Source organism: Pleurodeles waltl, chromosome 1_2, assembly GCF_031143425.1.
Source record: "Pleurodeles waltl isolate 20211129_DDA chromosome 1_2, aPleWal1.hap1.20221129, whole genome shotgun sequence".
Classification (NCBI taxonomy): domain Eukaryota; kingdom Metazoa; phylum Chordata; class Amphibia; order Caudata; family Salamandridae; genus Pleurodeles; species Pleurodeles waltl.
In genome coordinates this window covers 682,167,550-682,185,930 of record NC_090437.1, presented here as the reverse complement: position 1 = coordinate 682,185,930, position 18,381 = coordinate 682,167,550, and the positions used below count along the sequence as shown (strand labels likewise).

Below are 18,381 nucleotides of genomic sequence, written 5' to 3'. Positions count from 1 at the left end.
TATTAAATATTGTTATTTTGCTCATCTCAAAATTTGAGAGCCAGCACCACCTTGTGATGGATTGTCACTAGTGTTAGTGTTTAGAATTAAGTGCCAGTGCTGAATACTGGAAACCACTGTCTCAAATTAAGCACTGTCTAAAGTTTTCATTGTGGGCAGTTTTCAGTGGGACATCTTATTTGTGATAACACTGAATTGCAATAGCAGATTGCTCAGTTCATTGCACATATAAATGGGGGACATATGGTATACGTGTCAGGTCTTACTTTGTTTATGTTCAGCATCATAGTGGCTTTTTAATCCAAACATGGAGATGCAATGAAACCTAGTGTACTAGGAAGGAAAATATTTTTTGTTAAAACAGCAGTAAAAATTCATAGCTTGTTAAGCTGAATGCCTTCTATCCATTGTGAAATATCCTTGCACCGGGACAGCTATGATGAAAAACATATCTGGAGCAGCTTGCGGGGCTTTGAAGGGGCAGGGCGGCGCATGCGGGGAAGGAAGTGGGGGGAGTTAATTTAATAAAAAATAAACTTACCTTCACTCGCCGCTGCCTCCACCACACCCCTCCTCTCCTGCAGGCACAGGCTCCCAGCCTGCCGGACTGGCTGGGAGCGTCCAGCCAGGGCACTCCCAGGCAGACTGGGAGCTTTTGCCTGCTCTCTCCAGCCCGGCAACACAGTGCCAGACTGGAGAGAGCCTGCTGCACATGTGTGTGTTGGGCCAGCCCGAGATGGCCGGCCAAATATACATGTGCACCCTCAGTACTCGTCACAGCCCGTGGCCCCAACCCTTTTTCTAAAAAACAATATTAAACGTTTTTTAATAAAAGGTTTGCAGCTGCTGGTGGGGGGCCGACGCTCCTTCGCCCTAGCGGAGGAGCAGCGCCTGGAACATATCTATTACTTCCAAGCGTATTTTATGCCATTTGTTCTGTCAGATTAAGACTGTTCTGATCTGATGGATTAGATGGACAGCATAGATCGTAATCAGCATAGGTATAGTTTTAGTCCTGTTTTTAAAGTTCGCATTAAAATGTGTAATCAGTCTGTAAGAACTCAGATCGAGTGCTGGTTTTCCTTGTTGTAGGAAGCTAACTAAGATCCCGAAGAGAATGATGGTGGAACATTTGTGCCTGCTAAAATGAACCTGTTAAGAGCTTTACTAATGGGCCTTCAAAATGACTCCTAACAGCTTTTACTGCTCTCCGGGGCAACTTCATCACCTGAAGCTCTACAAGATGGGAGAGCTCTTATGGCGTATTTTATTTCTTCCCCTGTGAATGGAACAGCCAGGTTCTCCCAGTCATCCTCGGAAATACCGGGTGGTCCTACTCAATAGATAATGTGTCACAAAAATCCCATCAATAACACAAGACCCATTGATCCATGAACCCGATTTGGACACTATCTGATTGCCACTTTTATTCTGCTTTGCTTTCCATGGAAATAGTGTACTGACATATTCCCCTTCTTCGTTAATTTGCTTCCCCTGTGACCTGAGAGCTTCTTCCTACTGTTAAACTCTCTAATCTTGCTCTTCATCCCTTCCCATTTATGGTGTTAATTGGGGTTAGGTGCACTTCCCAGACTGGCGCAATAACTCAACTTGAGTCTTTATGTGCTTACATCTATGCAGTTGTCTGTAAATACTTCCCGTGCATGCTCAGGGACTGCAGTGTCTTCATTTACCTAAAACAAATGGGTAATATGTTTTTAAATGTCCTTATTAAATGGGTTTTACATCTCCGTGCTGATCACCCACCTTTGAGGCTTCCTTAAAAGCACAGGAATATTAATCACTAGCTAAACAGCAAAATGATCTGACAAGCAATTGGGAATATGTGATACGGAACACCCTGGGAAGGTTTTAGACACCAAAAATAAAAATCAAATTTGGAAGCACTACCAAATCTACTTGAATAAAAATCTCCAGACAAGGGTTTAGAATTCTCCTTTTGTTCGACACACCCACTGGAAAGCCTCTATGGTTTTACCGTTTTTAGGCTTAATTTGATAATGACGTCTGTTAGAAGAGTCATGAAGTACAACCTGCATAAACATGTATATACCCTAGTTATTCCAGAGTGAGAGTATATAATAAAGTGGCAGTGAACAGTCAATAAATGGTCATTTGAATGGCAACTGTATACAAAGTACTTTAATGCTTAAAGGACACTAAATCTCAGCAACCCTGCATACCTTTGGCAGATTATATAATTGTCAGCTTGAGGGTTGTACTATAGAGATTTGAAACTCATGTATGGGTGAATTTCGCTAATAGTAAAAAAAGAAGTGTTGCATTCTATAGGTTATTGTGCGGTTCTTCTTCTGCTCTTGAAAATATGTTTCTTGGATAAGGATTATCGAGGGATTATATCTAAATAACCAAGAAAATAAAGCATTCCTCTTCCGTCTATAATTGTGGCCACTACAGTTGCGCGGAATGAAGCGTAATTGCTGCATGTTGACCTTAGTGTGATGAATTCAATTGGTGCCTGTCTTGAAGCTCTGTAATTGCATTGCTGATCCATGCAAAATAGTTTTTTCCTCTTTCCAAGATTATTTTATTCAATGTAATAATTTTTTCAACCTTTAACGTCCCTCAGCCTTCTGCCTGTCTGTCCTTGGGCCTCCCTACACTCACAACAAATTCTGCTCCCACTCTCACCATCCTCACCCCAGAGCCCGGCCTACCATGGCACCAAAGCCTGGCTTATCACTTATCATATTTTAGTGAGACACCACTTTGGGTCCTCCTCGACAGCTACTACACCCTTTATGACATCTGGACTCTGCTAAGCAGCGTAAACCCAACCATCCATTGCAATGAAAGGCAATACGCTTTTGTTTGCAAAGGTTATATCTGGAAATATCATTACAACATTTGTTAACACAGCATCGCATGAGTCTTGGTAGATAGAGAAGTTTTTTAAAAAGAGACCCTTTCATAACTGGCACCATCCCTCTGATTAAATGTATTCTTAAACTGAAGTTGATTAAGCATTTCTTGAGCAGCATGGACACCTGTAAAGGATTTTTTTGTTTCTTTACAGGGGTCTCTGCTGCTCAAGAAATGCTAAGAAAGAAATTTCAACGAGGACAGATCTTCCATTTGGCCTTCTATACAATTGTTTCCTGCATTGCTGTTAAGGGAGATTGTTAATTGTCTGATCAGAGGTTTGATCTCTCAATGGCCCTTTGAAGTGTCTAATGACGTTAGAATATGTCTTAAGGTCAATTTAGTTTTTAATTTTGTATCAATTTTAATTCATTTTATTTTGCCATAGTTCTCACTTTCTGATGATAATCAGAAAAATTGACGAGTAAGGGACACAGCAAACATTTTTTGGGGGGAGGGGTTCAAAATTAACTTTAAGTGCCTTTGAAGTCTTTAAGTTGTTGACCAGTGGGAATTAATTCCCTGATAAGATTCTTCACTGCTGCTTATGAGGTTCCATTCCTTCATTGTTCAGAGGCCCCTGCAAAGCAGTGATTGCAACACGTGGAATGATCCTCTACATGCTCTTGTTTTAATTTAATTGAATTGGTTATTTAATTTAATGATTTAAGTTAATTTAATTATCAGATCTGTGAGCTGGACTTCAATTTGCCCTTGAGAGTCAACGATGTCTGAGATTTTCTTTTCCGTCTCTCCGAGTTGGCCCTCAGTTTGGGATACAATTATAAGACATTGGGTTGTTGGTTGACTGGGGTGTGAGCCCTGGTCAAACAGCAACCACAGTCCCTGTCAGGGTAAGCCTCTAAATTAAGCTGTGCTCAACTCTCTGGTAGCTTAGCATGGAGCAGTCAGACTTAAGTTAAAGGCAATGTGTAAAGTATTAGTGCAACATTTCAAACAGTAATAAAGTGAAAACACCACAAAAAAGTATCCCATACCAAGCTAGAATAATGCAACTTTCTTTTAATAAATAAAACACGACCAAAAAGACAAACATACATTCAGTAGAACCGTATAAATGGAGTTTTAAAGATTTTAGTGAAAATAAAGCCAAAAGCACAAAACACCAACCCTGGATATCTGGCTGTCTTAAGCTCAGGCTGACGGCAAGGGAGGTCGAGCCAGCTATAGGGGCCCTGTTAGGCCTACTGGACAGATTGCCTTAATTCCTATTTTACTGAGCGTTGCTAGAATCTGTGTTGACAATGCGTTGCGCAGTCGAGTGATGCGATGACGCTGCGATGAGAGGACCTGCGTCATTGTCGAGGATTCCATCAATGGGGCTTGCAATGCGAAGTCCGGCGTTGGGGATGCGGCGCAGAGTCGGGACAATGTGCCGGTTCTGAAGAGCTGCAAGGCTACAGTGAGGAATCTGGCTTCGTCGTCAAGGCTGTCGTCGACTATGGGAAGTGGGGTCCTACTCCGGGGATGTGTTGCACAGTGGGGGTTCCAATGGGTTGCGCCAGCGATGGGGGTCCAATCTATGCAGCAGCGGAGATGCTTTGGTTCTGCTCGGAGTTGCGCAGTACAGCAGAGGGGGATGTGTCGGTTATGCTGGGTCCACACAGGCTGGCAGGACACCTTAAGCCGACATCCAAGGGCCCAGGACTTGGGTGCCACCACTTGACAGGGTAGACTCACAGATGGCAGTGTCCAGGTGCAAGGTAGTTGGAAGTCTGTTGTGTCCCTAAGGCTCCAGATCAGGAGGCCAGACAATTGGCCCTTGAAATCGCTCTGGGTTAAAGATAAGCAGGTCCAGTCCTTCTCACCCAGGCAAGAGGGCAGCAAGTCAGCATAGCAGGACAACAGTTCCTTCAGAGCAGCAGTCCAGCAGAGTGGTGATACTTCTAGAAGGACACCAGTCCTTCTGCATGGCAGAGTATGCACAAGTCCAAACCAAAAGTGTACTGAAGTGGTGGTATCTGAGCTCCAGTGTTTATGTCCTGCTGTGCCTTTGAAGTGGGGAGAAGCTTCTAGAGGTGACATGCACATGTGCCCTGCCTTCCTGGCCCAAGCTGCAGACTAACTACAGGGGGTATGCATCACATTGTGTGGAGACAGGACACAACATATTCAAGTACAAGTGGGGTTGAGTCCAGCTCCTCCTTACCATCTTGCCACTGATGACCCATCCAGTCACACCTACGCTCCTCATTGTGTGTGGTTGTCTTGGAGGAATACACAAAGTCCAACTGTCACCCACACCCAGTCATGTGACCTAGAGATAGGCTGAAAGTATCAAATGACTAAGGGAAGAAGTCATTTTCAGAATTGTAATTTAACATCTGACTTCATCATAAGTTAGGATTTGAAATTGTGATTCCAAAGACATCAATCAGTTCCCATTTGGAAAGTACATTTATAAAATGTAATAAGCTAATTCCAGTGTTATCCTATGGGAGAGGTAGGCCTTGCAGTAGTGAAAAGCGAGTTTTTCACTACCAGGACATGTACAACTTAAAAGTACAAGAACTGCCTTTTACGTACAGTGCAACCCTGCCCTATGGCCTGTCCAGGGTCTACCCTGGGGGTGACATATGTATTACAAAAAAACGGTTTGGGCCTGGCAAAATTTTTATTTTGTGAGGTGGAAATGCAGTTTAAAACTGCACACACATAGGTTGTGGCATGTTTAAAATGCTACTTAAGTGGGTGGGATAATCAGTTCTGCAGGCCCGCTAGAATCATTTAATTTGCAGTAGCTGGGCATAGGTCGTGCCACCTTTCTAGGGACTTGCAAGTAAATTAAATATTCCAATTGGGGTTAAGTTAATTCTACTACATTTGAAGGAGAGAGCAAGCACGTTAGCACTGGTTAGCAGTGGTAATGTGCACAGAGTTATAAGGCCAACAAAAACAAAGGCAGCTAAAAAAAGGTGTACAGAAGGCAAAAGGTTAGGGGAAAACCACAACAAGGATGTCAGGTCTAGCAATAATACTTCAGCCTTCTGATGCAGAAATGTGACTGTCAGCACTGTGCTTTATTGAATGTGTGAATCTTGTGGAGAATACGTCCTAGCATCCGCTTGACTCTACCTGATGATGATTTTAGGAAAATGGATGTCCTGGTGCTAGAGAAAATGTAGATGAGAGTGCCCAGAAGACAAAGTAGAATAAGTGGTTATCAAAAAAAGTCAAACAACAAACAATTAATAATAGCAGCAAACAAAATTAAAAAAACAAATGACTCAACAAAATCTTGTAAGGCAGTTGATTGTAGTATGTGGGCCTAAGTAAGAAATTACTCAGCCACCAATGTATGTCCTGCAAAACATCAGAATATTGAAATGCATATTGCCAGAGGACGACAGAAGCCGCAAAAGTTGGTATTGAATTCATATATTTTAGATGTATTTCAATCCTGTTTCACAGTAAGCTCTGTGCAAAAGCATATTGTCTAAAAAAGGCAGCGTTTTTCAATAGGGAGCTTATGCAGCTCCCAGAGGTTTTGCAATATCAGAGACTAGGAATTTTCCAGAGCTGTCCAAACTGTGTGTACACGCCTGGTGGAGCTCAAAGTGGTTGAACCCAGCCAGAGTGACAGAAGGTGTTTTCTTCCCGCAGAGATACAGGATTGGTATTTTCTTTTCTTTTACTATGTGTGCAGGCAAGTGTATCTTTTTGGAGCATTGTACTATAGGCACAGGTCAGGTTATCCTACCTGCTTCAGAGAGTGGCTGTTAGCTGCTGTCTTGAACTAGTTTAAGCTTTACACAAGTTCCCCATGATCTGCATTAATCCCTTATTAGTGAAGCCAACTGTGATGTGGTTGGAACATCCCAGGCAGCTTGAGATGTCTGGGTGTGTGGCCTTCCTTCAACTTGTATGACCCCTAGGGGAGATCAATCTGTGTTGTGCTCAGCTGTTTATCTGTCCCTTGCAAGTGGGGCCACATCTAGCCAAGTTGGTAGTTGTGGCATTGTGGATTTTCTTCTACTAACATTTCAGATGATTTAAGGTAGTCTGTATCAAAATGCCAGTAAGATACCACTGCCTAAACCCCTTCATATCTGACACCTGTCCCATTATCGATACCATGCCATAGTGGAGTCTCCTGTATTATATTTTTCAGACAGCTAATTCTTCTCTGTGCCCTGTACGAACAGTGCAGAACAGCCTGGGGATTAAAGTAACATAGAGGTGCATCTCTATAGACTCATTGAAACAGCTGTAGTACTTTCCAGAAAGAAGGTCCACTTAAATGACCAAAAAAGCCATTCGTTTATGACTGATTTGTGTTGTTTTCGATATACAATGCTGCCTTAAGAAGTGAGGAGACTGTCATTCTGGGTATTAGCCAAAAGGACATATTCCACTGGCAATATGGAATGTAGTAGTCAGGTGGACAGATGTTCTGAGTAGCACAGCTCATGGGGTGCTTGCCTGAGAGATCAACCAGAATGTCTTGCAGATCTTCTAGCTCTTGAGTTACCAAGGGGTTGCCTACAGAGACACAAATTATATTGTATTCTTTAAAGATTCCAAGATATTTAGGACTCTTTGAGGGAAAGACTTCTACTGAGCTGTCAGACAGATTGTACCCCTATGATTTCCCTCCTTTTCCTTTCCTGATGAGAATGGCAATTAAAATCAGAAACGATAGAGCTACATTCACAGTGGTAACCGTTACATGGCCCAATAGATTTAGTTGCATGACTCCCAGCATTTGTCTCTGATCCTTCCCCTAAGAGTCTCTTCAAGACCTTCTGCCCCACATCCAGGCCTCCTGAGAATATTAAATTGACAGGATTGTAAAGATCTTGACTAGTCAGATGCCTGTGGATGAGGGCTAAAGATAAAACATCTTGAAAACTCATCTTTACAATCCTATCGGTCTAATAGAAGGATGTATCATTACAGAGTTACTGCAAGGATGTGGATTATTCTTCTCCTGAATGGAGCCTATTTTCTACATCTAGCTTAGTACACACTGCAAGCAACATATATCTATGTAAGATTTCTGCTTAGAGAAGGAGAATGTGAGTGTTTTCAGCTTATGAAATATGGAGACCCTAGAGGTTATTGTGACGTCCCCCTTTCCATTTTTACAAAAATTACCTCTCAACACTTTCATTAAGGCTATTTCGTCTGTCATAATGACAAGTGCTAGCTATCTTAGCTTTTTTCTTCAGCCTTTCTTGGAAACTAAATTGTTGTAAACCTGAAGGTGTTAACAAAGTTATTTTTCTTATACTTAAGTATGTCAGGTTCCCGCCTGGTTTAGTAGACTTAATTCACAGGTTTGAAAGGTAAAACAAACTAAGGGGTGTAGCCATCCAGACCATTGGAAGATACTCCTGTTAGTACTTCTGACATTTACTGCACTAGCTAAAGTGCCGCTGCAGCTTCAGGTCTGAAGTTACTGTTCACAGACCCTTCCCACTCCTAATGATAACAAAGTTGCCATATTCAGGGAAGATTCTCTGGGGGGCAAAATGTAGAGGTGTAAACCTAAACCAAAAGACAGGCTCTGGTAGTGACTCAACCCCATAGATGTTGGCTTTCTGTACCTGCACCTGTCTGGCTATTTAAAGGAAAAGGCCATGAGGAAGTGTGTGTTCCATTCTGAGAGTAGTGGACTACCGGATATGTCACTTGATGTCCTGTGTCCACTGCCTCAGTGTGGCGTTGCTTGGCGAAGGAGGTATGGCAGCTGCACTTACAGCAGTGGATCTCTTAAGTAATAAAAACTCTTGACAAGGAGGATTCCCTGATGGAGAGATGAAGTGAGCATGCTCTAACTTTGAGTACAAATCAGAGTAATATAACATTTGGGTTCTTCTGACACTTTAAAAAATGAAGTTGGTCACTATTGTTCTGCAGATAGATGGGATGGACACCATAGTAGAGAGGGTGTTGATATTCCTGGTCCACACATTCAGAAACTTTGACATGGTCTGCTATGGTATTGGATGTGGTGAGCTCCGAACCAGAGAGAGCTATGACAACAGATTTGTTCAAAAGAGTTAAAATGTTGAAAGAGAAGCAAGTGAAGCACAAACGTTATTTAGAAAAACAAACTGCTTTATTCAGATGAGAGAGAGAGCGAGAGAGAGTAGGTGGACTGATAAAAAGATATGGAGAGAGAAATGAAGCAGATCGAATATAGAGAAAACCACAATTTAGAGCTATTTCTTTTGGGGTACCCCATATTGGAGCTCTGAGAGCCCCGTACTGTGATGGTTTAGTGAGGTTTGTAATATAGATTAAAAAAAGCTGTAACAAAGAACAGATGCAAAAGTGTTTCCTCTGAATTAACACAATAGTGTCTCCCTGTTGGCCCATTCCTCCTTTGCCTTCACCTTTCTACATTTGGCAGACAAGTGTTTTACAATGTGTTGATGAAGACGTATATAAGAAGTACAATGTATAAAGGCTTACAGTACGAGGGAAGAAATTTATAGTAAAAGGCTGCACTTGATGGACCTGACTGTACTGCATGTTTACTTTTTGTGCAATTAGCAACCTTGAACAGTTGTTATGATCCTTTAGAGTTGTTCAAGTTTTGACACTAGTTGCCTTTATTCTATTTGCACCCTAAAAGTAACCCGCTGAACATCTTCTGTTAATAAACACAATAGATATTGGGGCCGTTATTGCCACTGTTGCTATTCGTGTCCTCTAACTTTGCATCCTGAGATGTCCAAAAGAAACTTCGCTCAACTTTGCTGGTAAAAAAGTATACCCCCACCCCAACCCCCAAGTCGCCTGTCACTGCCTTTATCAGAGACTTTCCTGTGCTTGCGATCTACAAAACTGGTCAATGAACATCTTAACGAACATTTGTAAAGTCCTGCTTACCAGACAAAGCTTCAACACTAAACATCATTCCGGTCCTACAGTCACATTAGAAGGTGCTGCCCTTCTAAACCTCTTTGACAATTTCTTCTTATAAGGCACTGCCTTGCTTTGGGAAGGGTTCCAAATAAGGTAAACCTGAACATTACTTATACTCAACGAAATTTAAACCTTGAAGAACTGTAATTATGGATGCCAACGCCTTGTGTTGTAGGCAGGTTACATTTTCTGTGGTTCGTTCCCCCTGATCATGGATTGTTGCTTTTGGCAAAACAATTTGTAGCTTTTTTATGCTTCTCACTTGATATATATGTTGTGTTGTTATGTTTTGCTATGTTAATGATTATGTATTCAGGGCTCTAAAGGCACAAGGGACCAATTGCTGATATCATGAGATGTGCTCCTTTGCCTTTCTTATATTAAAATCAAAATAGTCTTTAATGTCTATTTGTTTCACATTCATGGAGGATCTACTATAGTGAAGATACTGAAATATAATACGTACTCAATAGTTCTTGGACATTTCAAACACCCAAAGATCTCATGAACTGTTTTGTGCTGCAAGGTGCCCCTAATAAAGCCACTATTAAAGGAGATAGTGTACCTCTGGCACTTTTGTAATACTTTTAGAAATTGATGTAGCAGGGGTGAACATAGATAAATAAAGAAACAAGCATCAGCAGAGCCAACAGGTCTTGCCTTTGCTGCTGGGTGCTGATCTATTAACTTTGCCAATGATTTCTCTCACCCACCCTCCTTCCTGACCTCTCATCATGTACATTCATGAACAGCAGTCATCTTGTACTGGATTTTATTATGTTTTTGAAAGAACATTAGAAAATACAAACACATAAGAAAATCAACTACAAGATATCCACCTTTTTTCTTTATTACACAGTGCTCTAGTCTCCTTTTAGGTCAAAAATACTTTCCTGCTAGACTCTTCCTGTTGTGTATAATTTTTCCCAGGGTCATAAAGTTATTTTGAAATCTTGTACGCTGTGTGTCATACGGCTCTGTTAGAAATTGGGTCTTTAGTTGGCAGAGGTATGCATCTTGTCCAAGTACGGATAACAGTCATAGTCAGGGTAAGTCACAACACAGTCCAAATTATCCTATGCTCACCCTCTGGTAGTTTGGCATAGAGCAGGCAGGATTAACTTAGAAGGCAATGTGTAAAATATTTGTGCAATAACTCGTACAGCAACACAGTGAAAACACCACAAAAAGTACTCCACACCAGTTTAGGATAATATATACTATTTATCTGAATAAAATAGGACTAAAATGTCAACATTCTATTGTGCACAAGAAAAACTACACATTTTTAAAGATGAAATCCCAATAAAGCACTTAGAAAAGCAATAGCTCCAACTGGGACTATCACAACATAGTTGACCAGGTCGTTCCCAACAGTCAGATGGTACTCACAAAGGAGTGCAGCACAAGTCTTGGAGCCGCATGGACCCCCAGGTACAGTAACTTCGAAAAGGATGAAACAAAGACATTGTGCGGAGTCGGGGAGGTGTGTAGTCGGGGAGTGTGGTGTTGGTTCCTTATAGCTACTGGGGAGGTAAGCAGTTGGTTCTTTACTGTTAGGCTGGGGAGGTGAGGCATTGGTTCCGTCTGGGTGCAGAGGAACTGATGCGTTATCGGTGGCAAGGCATTCGGTTCCTTGTGACCCAGCGGGGCGCTGTTGGACAGAGGCACCATTTCCGGATTTGCTGAAGTCAGTGAACTAGCTAGTAGATGAATCCAAGCTCTTGGAGAGCACTTGTGGAGGAAGGCAGAGTCCTTCCAGCAGAGTCAGAGGCCGGCAGGCAGCAGGGCAATAAGCAGGGCTGCAATTCTTCCAGCAAAGCAGTCCAAATGAGTCCTTTGGGCAGCCAGGCAGTCCCTCTGACAGAGTCCAGTGGTAGGGCCGGAAGTGTCTGATTTTGGAGGGTCACAGACCCAGTATATTTACCCAAAAATGCCTTTGAAGTGGTAGGAACTTCAAAGAGTGGTTTTGAAATACACAAGTTCCCCATTTCAACCCAGGCCTGTCGGCCAGCATCCCTGTGAGGGTTCTCAGCCCTTTGTGTGGGGCCAAGCCACTGGCCATTTAAGTGTGAGATCTTCATTCCCAGGGAGACCCATTCAGAACCCAGTTGAATGTAGATGTGACTGAGTGTCCTGTGTTTATGACTGTCTGGGTGGAATGCACAAGGGGAGCTGTGAACCAGCACAGACCAGATGTGGATTGGATATAGGCTGTAAGGCACAGATGGAGAGTGCAGAGAAATGCCCACTTTCTAAAAGGGACATTTCTAAAATAGTGATATTAAATCCAACTTTATCAGCAAGCAAGATTTTCTATTACAATTCTGTCCATACTAAACATGACAGGGCTACTGTAGTCTGATCAGTTTCTACCACTTAAATGTTTATAAGGGCAGTTCTGTTACTGGCCTATGAGAGGAGCAGGCCTCACAGTAGTGAGAAACTAATTTGTGAGTTTTTCACTACCAAGACATGTAAAACTCAAAGGTACATGTGCTGCTGTTTACTTACATAGCACCTTGCCCCATGGGTTACCTAGGACCTACCTGAGGGGTGACTTATATGTAGAAAAGGGGAGTTTAAGGCTTGACAAGTGGTTTCAAATGCAAAGTTGAAGTGGTAGTGAAACTGCACACACAGACCTTGCAATGGCAGGCCTGAGATATGGTTAAAGGGCTACTTATTTCAGTAGTAGCATATAATTTACATGCCCTGGGCAAATCTAGTGCACTTTACTAGGGACTTATAGGTACATTAAATAGGCCAGTTGGGTAGGAGCCAATGTTACCATGTTCAGGGGAGAGAGCACATGCACTTTAGCACTGGTCAGCAGTGGTAAAGTGTGCAGAGTCCTAAAACCAGCAAAACTGGAGGGAGGCAAGTATAAAGGTAGTTGATGACCACTCTAAGGCTGTCAGGTCTAACAGGCTCCATACATGGTAGCTAGAACATCCTGCACATTGAGAGTTTGAAAGCACCCTGTCCCTCTCATCAATGTTAGATCACAGCAGAGTGACACCTTGCTGCCAAGCCATGGATAGGTTATGTGCGAAGTGCCAGCAACTCAAACTGGTTTGTGGATAATCCATGAACATAACGATGTACTCTCAATGCTTTTGAAACTCTCTTGAGACTGGGTGTGTAAACACCGCGAGGAGGTCTTGTGGGTCACGGGCGGTTATATTTTCTAAACTGGGAATTTCTAGTGCAGTGGCTCTATAGAAATGGCATCTTCCTAACAGACTTACATGGAATGGTATAATTTCTTGGGGAAGTAGTCCCACTGTCCAGAGTGATCTCCTAGGCTTTAGAAGCATCACTAAGAACGGTTAAACCTTTCTCCATTAAATCTTTGAAAAATACAAAATACCTTTGTATCATAAAACAACTATGAATTTACAGAAACTTAAAAACTGTATCGAAGTGAGGCTAAACTTAGGAAGTGAAGTTGAACTTAGGAAGTGGGTATATTCTAAAATAAAGTCTAAACAATATCATTTTATCGGGAAACCGTGTCATTTGAGGAGATCGACGAGCAACATTATACCTAGGCATTTGTGGGAAATATTGAACGAAGTGTAATTTAGTATGGCAGGGACTGTTTAAGATAAGTGCAGAAGCAAGCTGGAGAGTTGTGACTGAATGCATACAGAAGGTATCTGTAAAGGTTGGATACGTTCAAAACATGTAATATGGATCACAACTTTTATTCCTGGCTTGTACGACCCAAAAAATAACATTTATTGCACACTAGTTGTGAGACAATTATGTTTTGGTTACCACATGCTATTTTTCATTAGTAATTATGAAAACTGTTGCCCTTCCTGTTTGGATGTTTAGCCAGTACATAATTGAGTAACACCAGAGATGTATTAACTTATTGCAGTGCATTACTGATATTCAACTTTGATTTGCTCTCCACCTTCCGAGAAACATGCATGTGCATGACAAGTTGAAGTATGTTTCCAATTCAACTCTTCTTACTTGACTCTTCTAGGATTCAAAAAAAGCAAGTCCTTAAATTATTTTTTTTTTTGCCTGTTGATTTATTTTATATTACGTTATTCATATTTGTTGAGAACACTATCATCCGGGAGGGTATCATGCCACTGAACAAGTGTGAGTTGAGGCCCACCTAGGGCCCTGTGGAACTACTTTAAAAGCCAGATCTTCATCTTCTTGCAGACCTCAAGAAGTGAGGAGGGGGCTCTTGTGTGTAGTGGCAAGTCATTCCATGTCTTAGGAGTGATGCAGGATGAGGCACGAACGCTGGATCTGGTTTTCAATGTGTGTGGGATTTGTGCAAGTAGGCACCCAGACAAGTGCTGGGGTCTTCAAGGTTTGTGTAAGCAGATGCGATTGATGAGGTATGCTGGGCCAGTGTTGCATAGTGCCTTGAAAGTGTGGGTGAGGAGTTTTAATTGTGCTTATTTGTGAATGGGGAGCCAGTGGACCTCATTCAGGTGTGGTGAGATGCAAGTCCAGCATGGGAGATTGAGAGTGACTCTGGCTGTCGAGTTCTAAATGGCCTGTAGTCTTCTAGTGAGTTTTGTGTTGATCCTGGCATAGAGGGTTTTACCGTAGTCCAGCTTGCTTGGGACAGTTTTCCAGGTGGTGATTGGGAGCCATTTGAAAATCTTCCTGACCATCTTCAGGGTATGGAAGCATGAGGCAATGACAGGATTGACTTCGGTGGTCATGTCAAGTTTAGTTTCAGTGATGATCTTGAGGTTTTTGGTGTAGGTGGCCAGGGTTGGTGTTGGTCCTAGCTCTGTTGGAAAGGGGGTTGAGTCCTACTTGCTTTCATGCTATATGATGCACTTTCTTTAAGGTATCAGACATACATACATTTGTCATGATACACCTTCGCAGATATTTAATGTTTAAACATTGTAGTTGTAAATGCCTCACACCAAATGTTGGATATATACCTGACAGTCTTGGGTAATGGCTTATGTTGACCGGCACCCTTTATTTAACTCACTTAACAAAAGGTATGCAAAGCCTGGAGGACACATGTGCCAACATACAGCATTTTCGCCTCAGCAAGAATTAATGTGCTGGGCTCAGATTTGTTAAATCTGGCCAGATGTGCTGGAGGCTGAGAGGGGAGGCAATAAGATGAGATGAAACGTAAAAAGTTCACATGCAGGAATTGCAGTGCTAAGGGACATAAACAGAATCTAGAAATCCACAAGAAGGAGCAAAAGATAATATAGGCCAGTTAGCAAAATGTGTTATAATGATTTTTGGTAATACCAATATAAACTAATAGATTTAATCTCCACTGGAAATCTAGTCCACAGTAGAGGTCCAAGATATGACAGTGCCTTGCCTCCATTCCTAGCCTTCCTCATGCACGATATTGCGAGTAGTAGCTGAGAATTTAAGCAAAAGTGTCTTGACTACTTATAGTGCTGAAATCAAACAGCTGATGGAGATGTTCCCAAGCCAGGAAAAATCTGTACATTGTAATCCTGGCCCCCTGATATACCTCAATAGGAAAATATGTTGTCCAGAGATTTTAATTTTTGATTTGTGTTTTTGGATCCTTAGAAAAGTAATTTAGCTTGGGTAGACAATGCTGATCTGGGTGGATGTGTTGCAGTGATGTTGTAATATTTCAGAAACCATGAGACCTATATACTTTATGTTGGTGTCAGTACAAAGATTTTGGAGGTCAGGTAGTCTTATAGAGACAGAAATAACTCCTCAAAGCAACCCTTCTGCTATTTTCCAAAATGACGGCTTTAATAAAGGAAGAAGAGACATATATAGAAATGAAACAAATAATAATGTTTGTAATGCTTTTATGTATACACTAAACAACGTTTATGATCTGAATATGACAAAAAATAATGTTTATAACTCCTGTTTTAGACACATTTTCATAGTTCACTTTATTTGTTTCGGCAATCAAGATTTGAGAAGAGCATATCGACAGGGACATCTTTTTGTAGCACAGGTTTTGCAAGTACATGTACGTTCTGTGGGTAGAGGCTTTAGAAATTTACTAGGGTTTAGAACCCAATCAATATCTTCCCAACCAAATTCGCACAGATCTTTCTCCACATGTGCATAATCCAAAACATTTACACATCTTCTGATCAAGTAGAACGCTCTTTTAATGCGTCCAAGCACAGAATATGACATCAGTGGAAGGTCACTTAGTGGGACTCATCTTTTGACACACTGTACCCAAGATTGTCAAATATGTGACAGTCAGAACATGTTTTTCACATACGCACAAGGTATTTTTCTATGTGTTTAAAGTCACATTTTTCTTCTTTCTCAGCAATCCTTTTAGAAATTCCACAGGTTCAGCAGTTAAAGCTCCAAGCTTTATTCCAGTTTTGCTCATAGTTTCATCACCCATAAGAATTTGAGTCAAGTTTATTGTACCGAAAATGAAGCGGCATTAAGTGTCTTTTCTCGCCTGTTCCATAACGTACTCATAACTCATACAATCCTTGACTTATGAACATGGCAACAAATCTAAGTAGCTAAATTATAACATCTGTGTCATTTAACAGTACAATGACTTAATTGGGACCATTTTGAACAGCCCATTCAGCATGTGCCGCAACACGAAGGTCAGCTTCCTCCAATTTGCTGTTAAGTTCTTGAACAATATGGCCCGTACCTTTTGAATATATCTCTGCAGGGACCAGCTCCTCATTGTCAATCATTCCACTTGCAATAATTGGAAATTCACGGTTCCTGAAGCATCAGCAATGTTTTGGCAAGTTAACATCTCCAAGTTCATCATGTTCGAGGTTGATGACCATAATTTATCAAGTTGCGCAGGTATAGGCGTTGAATTTTTGATGCAGGCAAGGTCAATTGTTCCACTTGGATACATTCATCTGATTCTCTCACCACCTTTGATATTTAGTTCAAGATAACTGTCAAAGACAACGTGCAGTTCTTGCAAGGTGCACACTGACTTTGATATCTGTAAAACAGTCTGAACTATCTCTCCGAAGATTTGCATGGATGAAATCTTGACCATTCAAAGTTTCGACATATAGTTCACAGCAAAGGCAGTTTTCAATGAGGACACCTTTTTCAAATTGAAATTCTTCAGGTGAATTTTTTATTTTTTTCAAGCTCTTGTCCGAGTTTGTGCTTCACTAGTTTGGTTGCAGCATCTCCATCAACTAATGCATTTGTTGGAAGAAGATCATGCAACAGAATTTCCTTGATAAATTCACCCCTTTCTTTTGCTACATCCATCTCTCTATTTGCTTTTGAAAGTCATTTTTTGTAACCTGTTTTGTAGTGGCTGGTTGGATGAAACTCTAACTATGACATTTAAAGCGTGGACGTTTTGCTTTACTGATTATGCCAAACAGCTTTGTCTCTTTCAATACAAATCTTTCCTGCTTCAGTTCTGCGTATTGTTTCAATCTATGTTCCAGGACATATAGTAGACATGTCTTTATATCGTCATTCACACATTTTTTGTTCATGAAGTTGTATAGTTGCATAGGGTCAGTCATTTCAAAGGGGTTTCCTTGCTTCTGCATGAAATGCAGAAGGCAGTCAACATTTATTTATTAAAACGTTCCCCTCTCTTTCACACAAGTTTTTGGTTGGTGAGGAACAGTTTCATTATGGTTCATTAATTTTGAATTTGTCATCTCTCTGAAAACATTGCAAATAGAAAGGACTTCATGATGGACTAGCTGCCGTTGAACAACATATTCACTTTGACATATCTGACCAACAATTCCCTTGGAGCTTTTTTTGTGATCTCTGGATCACCTGTTCCAGTTTCATATTTGGAGCCACAGCATTGAACTTTCCCTCTCTGTCTTTCACCACAAAATGTCTTTGGATGAATTTTCTGTGGAGGAATGGTTTTTCCACCTCGAACTTCTTCACTCTTTCCAAATACCAGGACCTATATCTTAGGTAGTTTATGCAATCAAATTTGTGAAACACAGTAATCAGTGACTCCACAGTCTTCACGAACAGCTCCCAATCACCTTCCAGATCAGCATGTACCGAGTTTTTCACTAGAGCTATCATGTGTAAAGTATTTCCCCAGTACTTGCAAAGTTCTTCACATCCTTTGACAAACTCTATGAACTTGGTTTTCCGATTTTGAACTGAGTGTATTGAACATTGCCTGGCTTTGCATTTTGTCTTTTGGATGAAGTGCACCCTGTGCCTTGTTCACTTCTGAGATAAGATAGGAGTATGGATATGTGATGGATTGGTAAATAGAATTATTAAAATGCAGTTACAGGCGGCTTTTATAACAAAGGTTATGACACAATGGTGGCATGTAGGTTCAGTGAGGCCATTAGAACATGTATTGTACTGATGCATTTATATGGTGCTTCAAACCTCATGGTGGGGCACTGCAGCACTTTCTAAAACAGGTAGGATGGTCCACTGTTAGAGCAAGCTTGGTTGGAAGAGTGTTGGATGTGTAGTGGCCCTGTGTGGGGAATGTTTAGGTGTTGTGCATGGGGGACCATAGAGCTGCTTTTTTCTTGTATTAGGATGCCTTGCCTAGAGGTATGATGAAGAGGATGTGTGAGAGATGCAGAAATGATCCTTGTAATT

General features: G+C 41.4%; 1 protein-coding gene across 2 annotated transcripts in view; it reads left to right on the top strand.

The window, feature by feature from the left end:
• The window catches only part of NR3C2 (nuclear receptor subfamily 3 group C member 2), a 799,955-nt gene that overhangs the window by 358,581 nt on the left and 422,993 nt on the right, over nt 1-18,381 (top strand). The window lies entirely within an intron of this gene.